The 12,983-nt window shown below is 39.6% G+C and overlaps 1 protein-coding gene and 1 pseudogene across 10 annotated transcripts in view; one reads left to right on the plus strand and one right to left on the minus strand.

The window, feature by feature from the left end:
• PLCH1 (phospholipase C eta 1) overlaps positions 1-12,983 on the plus strand; it is a 223,850-nt gene that overhangs the window by 62,478 nt on the left and 148,389 nt on the right. The window lies entirely within an intron of this gene.
• Positions 4,014-4,483, minus strand: LOC116591398 (annotated as a pseudogene).

Here is a 12,983-nt window from a genome sequence, read left to right on the forward strand (position 1 = left end):
TAAGTATTCAGCATAGATAAAATGGAGGCAGAATCCATGTATCATGTTCTTAGAATCTGTCAGCTCCTGTAGCATGAGAGAAACATTTGAAAGTATGAGTGAGGAGATCAGAATTTAAATTATATGGAGATTGCTCTTGAATTATAAGAAATACTCCTGCCTGGTCAGACAGAATAAATGACATGTCAAGAAATGTCTTCCAAACTTGTCTTCCAACTGAAATTCGTCTGTCATTTCAGGTTATTCATGTGCATCTACTCAGATGTAACTTTATCATGTCAGTGCTCCTTGTGAGAGCCTGTCTGGAGACTGTTGCTAGTTTATGGTATCAACTTCAATGTGTCATGTTCACGGTTCCAGCCTTGATGCCTGCTTTTTATTCAAAATATGAATTAGACCATGGATGAGATTTCCAGAGCACAGCTGAGTTTTCTAAGCCTGGGAAGGACCTTTTACATAGAAATAGGGTAGGATTTGGGAATTTGGATAACTCAATATGCAGTTTGTCGGAAGGATTTTCCATTTAGAGTTTTATCTTAATATGTTTGGAAACTCTCCTGTATGCTGAATGCAGGAGTAAGTTGAAATGCATAGCATACTATGAGGACTGTCTGGCTTTGCACGTCACAGAAATAAGGATGGGAAGGACTTCCATTACTTTTACCATAAAAGTAATCTCTAAGATTGAATTAAAGTGAAACATTATGGCAATTTGAGTGAATTTTTCTAGTCATCTAAGCTTGTAAAATGGATGAATGTGAGGTGTTTGTTTCAGGGATGATGTTTTCACATACAGATAGTCTTATCTTTTTTTTCATGAGCATATATTTCATATTTTACTTATTTTTAATTATTTTATGATTCATTTTGCTGAGTGAAAAATTTTCTGTACTGACTGCCCATATTGGCATTAATCTTAGTGGATGGCAAGACTATTTTTAAAGAAATCTTTCTTCTGCATTCCAGGACGCTTTTAAGTGAAATATCTTAAATTATACAGATCAGTTCCATTTCAGAATGTAAAACTGGTAGATTCTAATTTTCATCAAATCTGAATTGTATTTATTATTAAATAATGATAGTGGAAGTGGTTTCAATTGATGGGTCTATAAAGTTGAAAAATGTTCATTCAGATCCAGAAAGACCAAAGAGAAGAAACCCGAGTTTTGATGGCATATCCGTAGTCTTAAAACTGTGTATTAAGTATAAAACTCAATGGTTGCTCCTACATTGTGTATTTATGCATTAACTTAGGAAAATATTATTAGTCTCAAATTTTGGTATAATGTACTAAGCCTCTGAGCTGGAAGTCATCTCAGTGTTTCTTACAACACTCAAAAATTGTAAGGTACTTGAACTGCAACATAAAAACAGCAGTCAGAGGAAGCTTCAGGCATGTAAGGTGAATGTTTTTAGAATCTTGTTATGTCTATGAACCCCAGCCTCCCTTTCAGCAATAAGAGCTAATACTAGTTCTTACTTCACAAGGTTGTTATAAGAATTACTGGTATAACACCTCTGAAAGCATTTGGAAGATGGAAAAGCCCCAGAAATATAAGATGATCTAATTCTAGAAATAAGGGTAATGTACATTTCATCTACTTTAATTGAAGAGAAATTCTATTTGTTCTAGAATGCAAATAAAAAATGTTGACCTAGAACCTTGGTACCATCTGCTACTAATTTTCCCCTTGGCTTAGTATAACCTACATGACGGCAGTGTGCACACTGTGTATTGAATGTCCTATGCTGATGTCAGTGTAGGAATGAGTCCTAGATTTCTAGAGCAGAATGAAACCATAGCCACCTTACTCTTTTAAGGAGAAAAAATAGGCTACACATTTTTTTCTCTGAGACATGAAATAGATTTTTGGCTGAAATTGAGCTCTCCAGTTCCCAGATCATGATGGCTGGACCTACTCTATTTAATCATATAGATTTTTGCTTTTAGGAGATGCTGAGCATTTTAGATACTTGTGATTTCTGTCTTTATGTCATTTGAATTCTTAGTATAAGGGAGGGGAAAATTGAGAGTTTCTCACGAAATCCATAACTGTTAATAAATATCAACAAAGATATGTTGAATGCTTTATATACCAAGTGCTAGTGGGGGACATGAAAAGTGAATAAAAGTATTAACCTTTTTTTCAGTAATTCATAGTATAGTACAAGGACATGCTTCTATCATGTAATTATGGTAGCACCGTAATAGAGGAACATTCCAGTGGTAGCTTGAGTGTGGAGAAGTAAGCAAGGGATTTCTGGAGGTAATATTTGAGCTAAGCCTTGAGGAATAAGAAGGATTATATCTTGTAGATAAACAAGGATTGAAGATGAAGAAGTAGGCAAGGGCAGAGTGTCATAATAAAGACCTCATAATCCAGGCTAAGAAATTTGAACGTTATCTCTCCCTGCCCCCTCCCCTCGCCCCACCTAAAGGAGAAGGTTTTAAGCTGGGGAGAGATTAATGTGATTTGAATTTCAGGAGGATCTCTGACAACCGTTCAGAGACTGGGGGTGGAGAGATGAGACCAGTGCAAGGGAGACCAGAAGGCTTTTGCAGTAAATAGGGGAGGCTACCGTGGTCTCAACTTTCTGAGCTTAGACCTTTCATGAGAAAATACTGGACTCTGAAGTTGACATTGGTGTCCTTTGCCCCAGTCAAAGCTGCCCTTTGATTGCTTTTTCCTCTGTACGCACATGTTGTCCAATTACTGTCTTGCAGTTGGAATATATTAGCTACACGTAGGTAATTACCTGATGTGAAATATAACATTTCTGCTCTTTCTAAGTTTACAAACTCTTTTTATTAGACAGGATTTTGCCTGACTATGAGTAGCTCTGTTTTTCTTTTTAAAAAAATTTTATTTATTTATTTGAGAGAGCGAGAAAGAACACAGAAGTGAGAGAGGAAGAAGGAGGCTTCCCACCAAGCAGGGAGCCAGATGTGGGGCTTGATTCTAGGAACTTGGGATCATGACGGGAGCTGAAGGCAGACACTTAACTGAATGAGCCACCCAGGTGCCCCTCTTTTTTGCTTCTACAGAGAATGAGAAATGTTTTCCCTAAGAAGCTCAGAGCACTCCAACTGAACCTCTTTTAGGTTATAAGACATTGATTTGAATGTTGTCATGCTGCTTGTGTCATCAGTCCAAATATAACAGTAGGGAGGTCAGTGGCCATATCTTGGTATTTAATTTTGTTCAAAATTACTATTTCCCTATTTAATGAAGAAGGTGAAGCTCATGATACTGTGTACTTTTTTTCTCTTTCATAGATCAATTAGTCTAGTTCTGAACTACCTAGTAGAGTGAGTTCTTTATCACTGTTCTTATTTGGCTTTTCTTTTTCTTTTCTTCTCCTTTTTTTTTTCTTTTTATATATTTTCTGTTCTAGATAAATTTTAGAAATAGACTGGATAGTCTCCAAAGTAATTCTGTTTTTTTTTTTTTTTTGGAATTGCACTGATTATGGAATAATTGAGGTGAATCACTAACTTTAAGATATTGCCTTTTAGGAACATAGTAGGACTCACTAAATTTTCAGTCTTTTTGTATGTCAGTAAAGATTTCGAGTTTTTTTTTTTTTTTCAAAGATTTATTTGAGAGGGAGAGAGAGAGAGAGAGTGTGAGAGCATGAGTGAGGGGAAGGGTGGAGGGAGGAGGAGAGAATCTTGAGCAGATTCCCTGCTGAGCACGGAGCCTGACTTGGGACTCCACTCACGGCTCGCACCCAGGACCTGAAGTCACGATCTGAACTGAAACCAAGAGTCGGACTCTTAACCGGCTGAGCTACCCAGGTGCCCCTAGAGTTATTTTTCTTCAGGTAAGTTGTCTACATTTCTTGTCAGGTTAATACTTGTGGTGGTTTTAGTTGGTGTTATGAATAGATTTTTGTCAGTTGTATTCTCTCCTTCCTTCCTTCCTTCCTTCTTTCCTTTCTTTCTTTCTTCCTTCCTTTTTTACAGGGAAAATAACTTTATTTTCTTTGGGGGTATGGGTAGATGTCTAGTCTCAAAATTTCTAGAATTGCTTCTTTGCACCAGTGGGCTTCATGACCTTGAGCATGTTGAAACATCACAGTTTTGCTCAAGGGCCAGCACTTGCACACGGACAACGTTACCAATCTGGACATCCTTGAAGCAGCGGGATAGGCTCACAGACATGTTCTTGTGGTGTTTCTTGAAAGGGTTGTACTTTTGGATGTAGCGGAGGTAGTCTTGGTGGATGACAGTGGTCTTCTTCATCTTCATGTTGGTCACCACACCAGACAATATCTGCCCTTGGATAGAGACATTACAAATAAAGGGGCATTTCTTGTCAATATACATGCTCTCCGTGGCCTCCTTGGGAATCTCGAAGCCCAGACTGATATTATTGTATCACAGGAGCTTCTCCTTGCCAGTTTCTTCAGTTAGGACCCTCTTTTTTAGAAAGATGGTCAGCTGCTTTTGGTAGACACGCTCAGTCTGAATATATGCCATTTAAAGACAGTAGTATAAAAGAACTAGTACAAGAAGTATGTTTTCTTCTTTTAACCCTCTCTACCTCTTTCCTAAATAAATGACTTCTAACTCTTTTTACTAGCCTTTTTGTAGGGTTTTAGTTTTACTTTCATATCTCTAAATGATGTATTTATACTACTCTGTTAATTTTTTAGTTTTTGATATCATCTGTTGATTTCCTTCTATGGTAGATGAGGAATTAGCTCACTAGTAAAATCCCCACATCTCTTTCAGTTACTTTGTTCCTTGGCTATCTATGTAACTTTAACAATTTCACTTACACTTTTTTTCCTCTGCTCTGCCAAATAGAAATACTCTACCTAGTGACCATAGTACTCCCTTAACCCATCCTTTCTCTCACTTGTCCCTCCTTACTTCTCTCATATACAAACATTCTTTCATTCCTTTTCAGTATTCATTATTACTCCTTCCATGTGTCAATCACAGGTTGATTTTATTTATCTTACTTTTTTTTTTTCCAAGATTTTATTTATTTGAGAGATGAGAGAGACAGCATGAGATGGGAGAGGGTCAGAGGGAGAAGCAGACTCCCTGCTGAGCAGGGAGCCTGATGTTGGACTTGATCCTGGGACTCCAGGATCAAGACCTGAGCCGGAGACAGTCAGCTTAACCAGCTGAGCCACTGAGGCACCCCCGAACATAGGTTGATTTCTTTTTTTTAAAGATTTTATTTATTTATTTATTTGACACACAGAGAAAGAAATCACAAGTAGGCAGAGGTGGGGGGAAGCCGAGCAGGGACCCGGATGCGGGACTTGATCCCAGAATGCTGAGATCATGACGTGAGCCGAAGGCAGAGGCTTAACCCACTGAGCCACCCAGGTCCCCTCATAGGTTGATTTTAAAAGTTTACTATCAATAAGCAACGTTTACATACTATGACTGCATGAAGTTATGTGATTGTGACTACGTAAATATTCACCAGAGCAAGTAATCACCTAATTTAATTTTTAATTGCTTAATTTTAGTTAAGGATACAGATTCAGAACATGGTATCTGAGGAAAAGGGTAGATTCTGGAGATTTCTTTCTTTTTTTTTTTTTTTTAAGATTTTATTTATTTATTTGACAGAGAACACAAGTAGGCAGAGAGGCAGGCAGAGAGAGAGGAGGAAGCAGGCTCCCTGCTGAGCAGAGAGCCTGATGCGGGACTCGATCCCAGGACCCTGAGATCATGACCTGAGCCGAAGGCAGCGGCTTAACCCACTGAGCCACCCAGGCGCCCTTTTTTTTTTTTTTTTAAAGATTTTTTTTTTTAAATTTATTTGACAGAGAGAAATCACAAGTAGATGGAGAGGCAGGTAGAGAGAGAGAGAGAGAGGGAAGCAGGCTCCCTGCTGAGCAGAGAGCCCGATGCGGGACTCGATCCCAGGACCCTGAGATCATGACCTGAGCCGAAGGCAGTGGCTTAGCCCACTGAGCCACCCAGGTGCCCCGATTCTGGAGATTTCTATACCAGATGATGACATCAAGCTTATTAGAAACAAATCGAGTATCTAAAAGTCATTTTGACAACTAACAATCTTTATCATAACTCAGGGAGATGAATAAAGTTGTTATCTCCACTTTGGGGGTGACAAATCTGAGGTTCAGAGAGAAAAATAACTTATCATAGTGTAATTTTGTAATTGGTAGAGCTGACATCTGAGTACTGTTGGCTGACTTTGGAGCCTGAACTTGCAGTCATGTTCTCTCTTAGTGATGCTGTTACTTTCTTGGAGTTGGTAAGATACAGAGGCAAGAAACAATTGAGTGCCTTCTCTGTTTTAAAAAAAAAAAAAACAAAATTTACCATTTTTATGGTTTAATTTCTTCTCTCTGCATGTGGTGTTCCCTGGAGTAAATGGGCCTGCAGCTGGGTGAGTACTTTCTGATTAAGAGAAGGAAGAGCTGTGAGGTAGTTGACATAGGGCTTGGCATAGGGAAGCAGGGGCATAAGAATGGTTATAGGGTGGGACCAGATCTTGCAGGTTTTTAATAACCCCCTGAGGAGTCTGGGCTGCATCTAATGAAGAAGGAAAGAAAATGACTACTGTGGAACTTTGGAGTTGATGGGTGATATAAAAGTAGTAGTTGAGGAAAAAAGAGTGGTATTTTAAGAAAAACGTGGTATTTTTTTGGGAAAAAAAGAAGTACCATGAAGGACCAATGAGGGATCCTGCAATCTACCTGAGAAATTGGTTCAAGCATATCAAGGCCATGAACCCTATCATGGAGGTTTTCAGGAAGGATCCATTACTATCTTTAATTACTTGTCAACAAAACAGAAGTTATCATGAGTGACTTAGAGTTACTTTGGCTGTCTCTTTGAAGAAAGGTAAATGATTATTTCTATTGATCTGTTTATTACTTATTTTTAAAGATATTATTTATTTATTTGACAGAGAGAGACAGCGAGAGAGGGAACACAAACAAGGCAAGTGGGAGAGGGAGAAGCAGGCTTCCCGCTGAGCAGAGAGCCCGATGCAGGTTTCGATCCCAGGACCCTGGATCATGACCTGAGCCCAAGGCATATACTTAATGACTGAGCCACCCCCTACCTCACTACTGATCTGTTTAGAGTGTAGGTTATGATTGTAGATGTATGCAGTATAAGATTTTCATCTAATTCCTGCTTCTTAAAATCAGTGTCCATATTGTCTGTTTTTCCAGGTAGGGTGTGAGAAGATAAACCTTGAAAGAATATATAGGCAGGGGTCTGAGGCGCCCCTCCCCCCAAGTACAGCTGTAAAATCAGAAGAGAAGGGACAAAATAAAAGACATCTTTAAAAGACCGTTGATTTACTCTCTTATAATTTCTCCTTGCACATTTTCCCCTCTCATGTCTATGTTCATTTATCATCATTTGCCCATTCTTTTTTCCTTAAGTGTCCAAAATTATATCTAATGACTGTTTTTAAAAAGACCAAGCAATACTGACTCATATTAAGTAACTAAGTAAAATTCTCCCTCGCCTTTCCCACTCCTTAGATTTCACCATAGTTGACACTTTCTTTGGCACGTGGACTTGGCGTCCTTCTAGGAGTGTGTGTGTACATGTGTGTACGCAAATGCGGAAAGGGACCGCACCACTAGTGCAGGTTTCACAGGGAATTACACTTGTGGGTGAGGAAGAAGGACAATGGAAAAAGCAGATTGTGTGGGCTAAGTCACAATCTACCTTCCTGTTGCTACTTGTTCAGCCCTCGTTGGAAGATGAGACAGGACTTCAGCTTGGACCTAGTAACTAAATGCCTCTTCTATTGTTAGCATCCTCTTGGTGGTAAGGTTAATTTCAGTCATTTTGTGCTTTCCTTATTTTCTGATTTTTGCATTTTTTAAATTTACTCACTTCTTTTCTCATGTTCTTATTGGTGTTTTGAAAATGAGAAGGCCAAGAAATCCACTTAGAAAATGAGAGAAGGCAGGCACGGGGAGCATAATAAATAGGGATATACAAATTTTGGTGGGGGCGTGGGGAGGAAGAGGGACCATGTCTCCAGTTTCTTCTTTATCATTTTAATTTTAATCTTACGTAAAGAATTTGACCAGTCCCCTTCTCCCATTCTGATGCATAGTCATTCTGAACTTTATTTCATAGTCTCTCACTATTACTTTTTCCTATCTCAAATGTGTGCCTTTTGGGGCACTGGGTGGCTCAGTTGGCTAAGCGACTGCCTTCGGCTCAGGCCATGATCTCGGGGTCCTGGGATCAAGTCCTGCATCAGGCTCCCTGCTCAGTGGGGAGCCTGCGTTTCCTCCTTCCACTTCCCCTGCTTGTACTCTCTCTCTCTCTCTCTGTCAAATAAATAAATAACATGTTTAAAAAAAAAAAAAACCAAAATAAAAAAAAAAAAACAAATGTACGCTTTTTTCCTGAAAAAGTGATGAATGCAAGCAAAATACACACAAGGGGACAGAAGAACAAAAGGAACGGAGAAAGGAGCTGTTCCATTCTCCCTACACTTGAGTTTCTTACTTTTCCGGCTCTGCGCACTCACACTCACGCTTCTATTGGTTGTGATCGTTCCTCCTCAAAGTCTTTCTTTTTCTTTCCAGATGCCCTTGCCCTAGTTTTCTCATTTCCTTTCTCTTTTCACAGAAATAAGGTTTAGGCTCAGTTTGGTTTATAAGGCCACATGCGAGTCCATGAAGGTAAGAACCCATGGTTGGGTATTGCCCTGGCTCTGATGTGTATCAGCTGTAAGATGCATCAGCAGTTCCCTGCTCTTCTCTTTGGTCTAGGGGGTCTTCTTAAGATGCCTTTCATGATTTTTCTTGTTCTAAGTTCAGAGAAGTGTCGTTAAGAACAAACACAAAGCAACACAAATATTGGCAAAAAGCCTGCAGAGAACCAGAGAGCAACAAAGTGATGAAGTTCTGAAGTTGTCAGGGGTCAGCGCAAATAGTGTCTGCCGGCCTGGCTAATGTTCTCTTTCTATTCCCAGGTGGTGATCACCCTTATTTGTTTGTTTGTTTGTTTGTTTGTTTTAAAGATTTTATTTATTTATTTAACAGAGAGAGAGAGAGAGCGCGAGCTCACAAGAAGGCAGAGAGGCAGGCAGAGAGAGACGGGGAAGCAGGCTCCCTGCTGAGCAGAGAGCCAGATGTGGGGCTGATCCCAGGACCTTGAGATCATGACCTGAGCCAAAGGCAGAGGCTTTAACCCACTGAGCCACCCAGGCGCCCCTATCTCCCTTATTTGAAGAGAGAGTACAGTTTTGATCACTGCAGTTAAAGAAGGTAGTGGAGGAAAGCAAATAGTAACAGAATGGAAAATGGATTCTTTCTTTAGGAACAGGTCAAGTTTAAGAGGCTGGACATAACATTTCTTGATCGGACCATCCACTTTTATAAATCTGTGGCTTCTAACTATTGGTTTTTTGTTTTTTGTTTTTTTTAAATTTCTTCTTTTGAGGAATATATGTATTGGGGGGAGGGGGGTTTCCATACCATTGCTTTTTTGTGCTTCTTCTTTATCCTGTACTCATGTATTATTGTCTTCCTGGTATGATTCAAAGTTTACACTTCTTTGTTCAATTTCCTTAATTTCTCATTCACTCAATACTTAAGTTTATTTTCTTGTTTTTTATTCATATTGCTGGAATCTTTTCCCATTCTCACAGCAACCTGTTCCCTTTTTTCTTTCTTTCTTTCTTTTTTTTTTTTTAAGATTTTATTTATTTCCTTGACAGGCTGAGATCACAAGTAGGCAGGGAAGCAGGCAGAGAGAGAGGAGGAAGCAGGCTCCCTGCTGAGCAGAGAGCCAGATGCGGCTCTATCCCAGGACCCCGAGATCATGACCTGAGCCAAAGGCAGCGGCTTAACCCACTGAGCCACCCAGGTGCCCCTGTTCTCTTTTTTCTTAATCGTTTGTTTGTTTCTTTGTATCCGCAACGAGAAGAGAAGGACCCTAGTGTCAGGGAGAGCCCCAGAAGTACTAATCTAGGACTTTTTTCAGTGCTGTGGTATAGTGCGGGGCAGGAGGACAACTATAGGATTTGAAGTAAAATAGCAGCAGGAAACAAAAGTTCTAATAACAGCTTAGCTCTTTAGGTAATCACCTGGGTCAATTTCTCTGGTACTCATTTTCCTCATTTAAAAAATACGGATTCGGGATTGGGAGGGAGACAAACCATAAGTGACTTTTAATCTCACAAAACAAACTGAGGGTTGCTGGGGGGAGGGGGTTTGGGAGAAGGGGGTGGGATTATGGACATTGGGGAGGGTATGTGCTTTGGTGAGTGCTGTGAAGTGTGTAAACCTGGTGATTCACAGACCTGTACCCCTGGGGATAGAGTATTATGCCTCCATCAGAAAGGATGAATACCCAACTTTTGTAGCAACATGGACGGGACTGGAAGAGATTATGCTGAGTGAAATAAGTCAAGCAGAGAGAGTCAATTATCATATGGTTTCACTTATTTGTGGAGCATAACAAATAGCATGGAGGACATGGGGACTTAGAGTGGAGAAGGGAGTTGGGGGAAATTGGAAGGGGAGGTGAACCATGAGAGACTATGGACTCTGAAAAACAATCTGAGGGTTTTGAAGGGACGGGGGGTGGGAGGTTGGGGTACCAGGTGGTGGGTATTATAGAGGGCACGGATTGCATGGAGCACGGGGTGTGGTGCAAAAATAATGAATACTGTTATGCTGGAAATTAAAAAAAAAAAATACGGATTCTGTGCCTTTCAAAGAATTGTGAAGATTAATGAGATGAAGTGTGGGACAAGTCTTGTCCAGTGGTTGGTACATATGCCCACTTATTTTAGTGTCTGTGTTACATACACACACATTCACACCCACGCACACACACCCCTTTCTTTATCTCAGGATTGACAACCAGTATCAATTTTCTGTTTGTATTTTTCCTCTAACCCATTTGCCAAGCATAACCAAAACCAAAGTCAAGCATACAACAAAGGTCTGAAAGAAAAACTTAAGGAAGTAACAAGTTAACATTTAAGTCCTTCATTGATTTTAATAAGCAAGACAGCTTATTATTTAGAGTACATACATGTGGAAACACATTTCCCACTCAATTCTGATAATCACAGCTTACCCACAATCCATATCCCTTGAGAATTAATATCTGATCATTTGTTCTAACTTCTTTCATCCTGGTTTTCAAATCCAAAATTTGCTTGACCTCTAGTCACTTAGACTGTTGCATAAATTAAGCACACTGTCCCCTTACTAAATATAACTTCTCAATGTTGTGGATTAGGATTTTCCACAGGCCAGAGAGGATGTTTTAAAAAATATGAAGAAGAGGACCAAAAAATTTTTAATTGTGTTTTCAAAAATTAAAAGAATGAAATACTGTTATACGTGTGTGTGTGTGTTTTACCTTACCTGACAGGTAAAGGGTTAAAAAAAAACAACAACCAAAAAACCCTCAGATGATATCTAGTGTCGGGGTGTGTGAAAATGAGCACTTTTCTATACCGCCAGTGGGAATTTGAGTTAATATTTCTGGATGGCAGTTTGATAGTAGGCAGACCCTTCAGCTCAGTGACTTTACTTCCAGGAACTATGCCTATAAAAGTACTTGCACATTTGCACAAAGACATGGTGATAGGAATGTTTATGGCAGTGTTTTGTTTGTTTGTTTGTTTGTTTTTTTTGTAACGGCGGGAAAAGTTGCACAACCTAAATGTATACTAGTAGACAGTTTTTTTCTTAATGCCTAAATGTGTGCATACGAAAAGGTAAAGTAAGCTCAAAAGTTTATGCCTCGAACTAGTAATACCAGTTATCTTTGACTACAGGATTATGTGTAATTTTCGTCTTTATAATTCTTTGCACATTTGTAATTAGCATATACTCCACTGAGAAAAGATCAAGATCAAATCTACTTTAAAAAATCTGGTTCTAAAAAAAAAAATCTGGTTCTATATTGAAAACATAGAACAGTCTTTTGCTGGCTCCCAGCTGTGCTCTGGTTAGGCCAGTGGTATTCCGAGACCCGTGAGGTGGTCTTAACTGCTTTCAGCCTCTTCCTCCTGTTGGGTGTGCTAAGAGCAGGTCTCTTGCTCTTTCCAAGTCCCTTTTCCTCAGCGTTGCCCTTCCCTAGTCTTCGTCTTTGCTGCCTCTCCTTCCACTGCTTAGGTCGCAAACTTAGCATCAAACCATTTAGAACAGTTTGTTCTTTCTTAAAGGCATCCTTTGTGTTTCTTGATAGATCTTTTGTCAGAAGGATCCTTTGTCAGAAATAGGATCTCTTCCACCTCATAAGCCTGGTGAACTGTATTTCTAATACCTCTGCTGCATTAGTTGAGGCATACTAGCCATTGTAAAATGATTAAGCTCTGTATCTTTAGGCCTTAATATACATCTCATGCTGCTTTCACAGGTGTTCCTGGATGAGTGGCTCTCTTCCAGGTGGTGATTCAGGGGCTCAGCCTCCTTCTGTCTTGTGGTTCTGCTCTTGTTAACATATGACTCATAAGGTTGCCCAAGGTATGTCTCTTCTCAGGTAACCAAAAGGGGAAAAGAAAATAGAGAAGCACTTTTAATGCACAAGGCCTAAATTCTGCTGGCCAGAACCTAAGCACGTGGCCAGACCTAACTGCAAAGGAGCCTGGAAAGTGTAGTCTTTGTGTTCCCTGGAGGAAGAGGAAATAAGTTTTGGTGAACACATAGTAATTGGTGCCTTAATAGGCAGAAGCTCAACTCCTAGTTCCATGCCTAGCTGTATAATGTCTTTAAATTCTTGAATTTATTTGAGGATTAGTTTTCTTATTCATAAAGGAAGTATATTAAGACCCATCCACTACAAAGTGTTGGTATGAAGGTTACATTTTGAGTCATCCTTCATGAAATAGCTTCATAAACTTGGAGATGTTACGCAGATACAAGGAGGTCACGTTCATGAACACAGATCTCACTATTGGGCTTTAAAAAAAAAAAAAAAAAGTACCTGACCTGTAGATTAGACGAGGAACTGGTAAACTACAACCTGTGGTCCAAACCTG

This window comes from Mustela erminea, chromosome 1 (assembly GCF_009829155.1).
Source record: "Mustela erminea isolate mMusErm1 chromosome 1, mMusErm1.Pri, whole genome shotgun sequence".
Classification (NCBI taxonomy): Eukaryota; Metazoa; Chordata; class Mammalia; order Carnivora; family Mustelidae; genus Mustela; species Mustela erminea.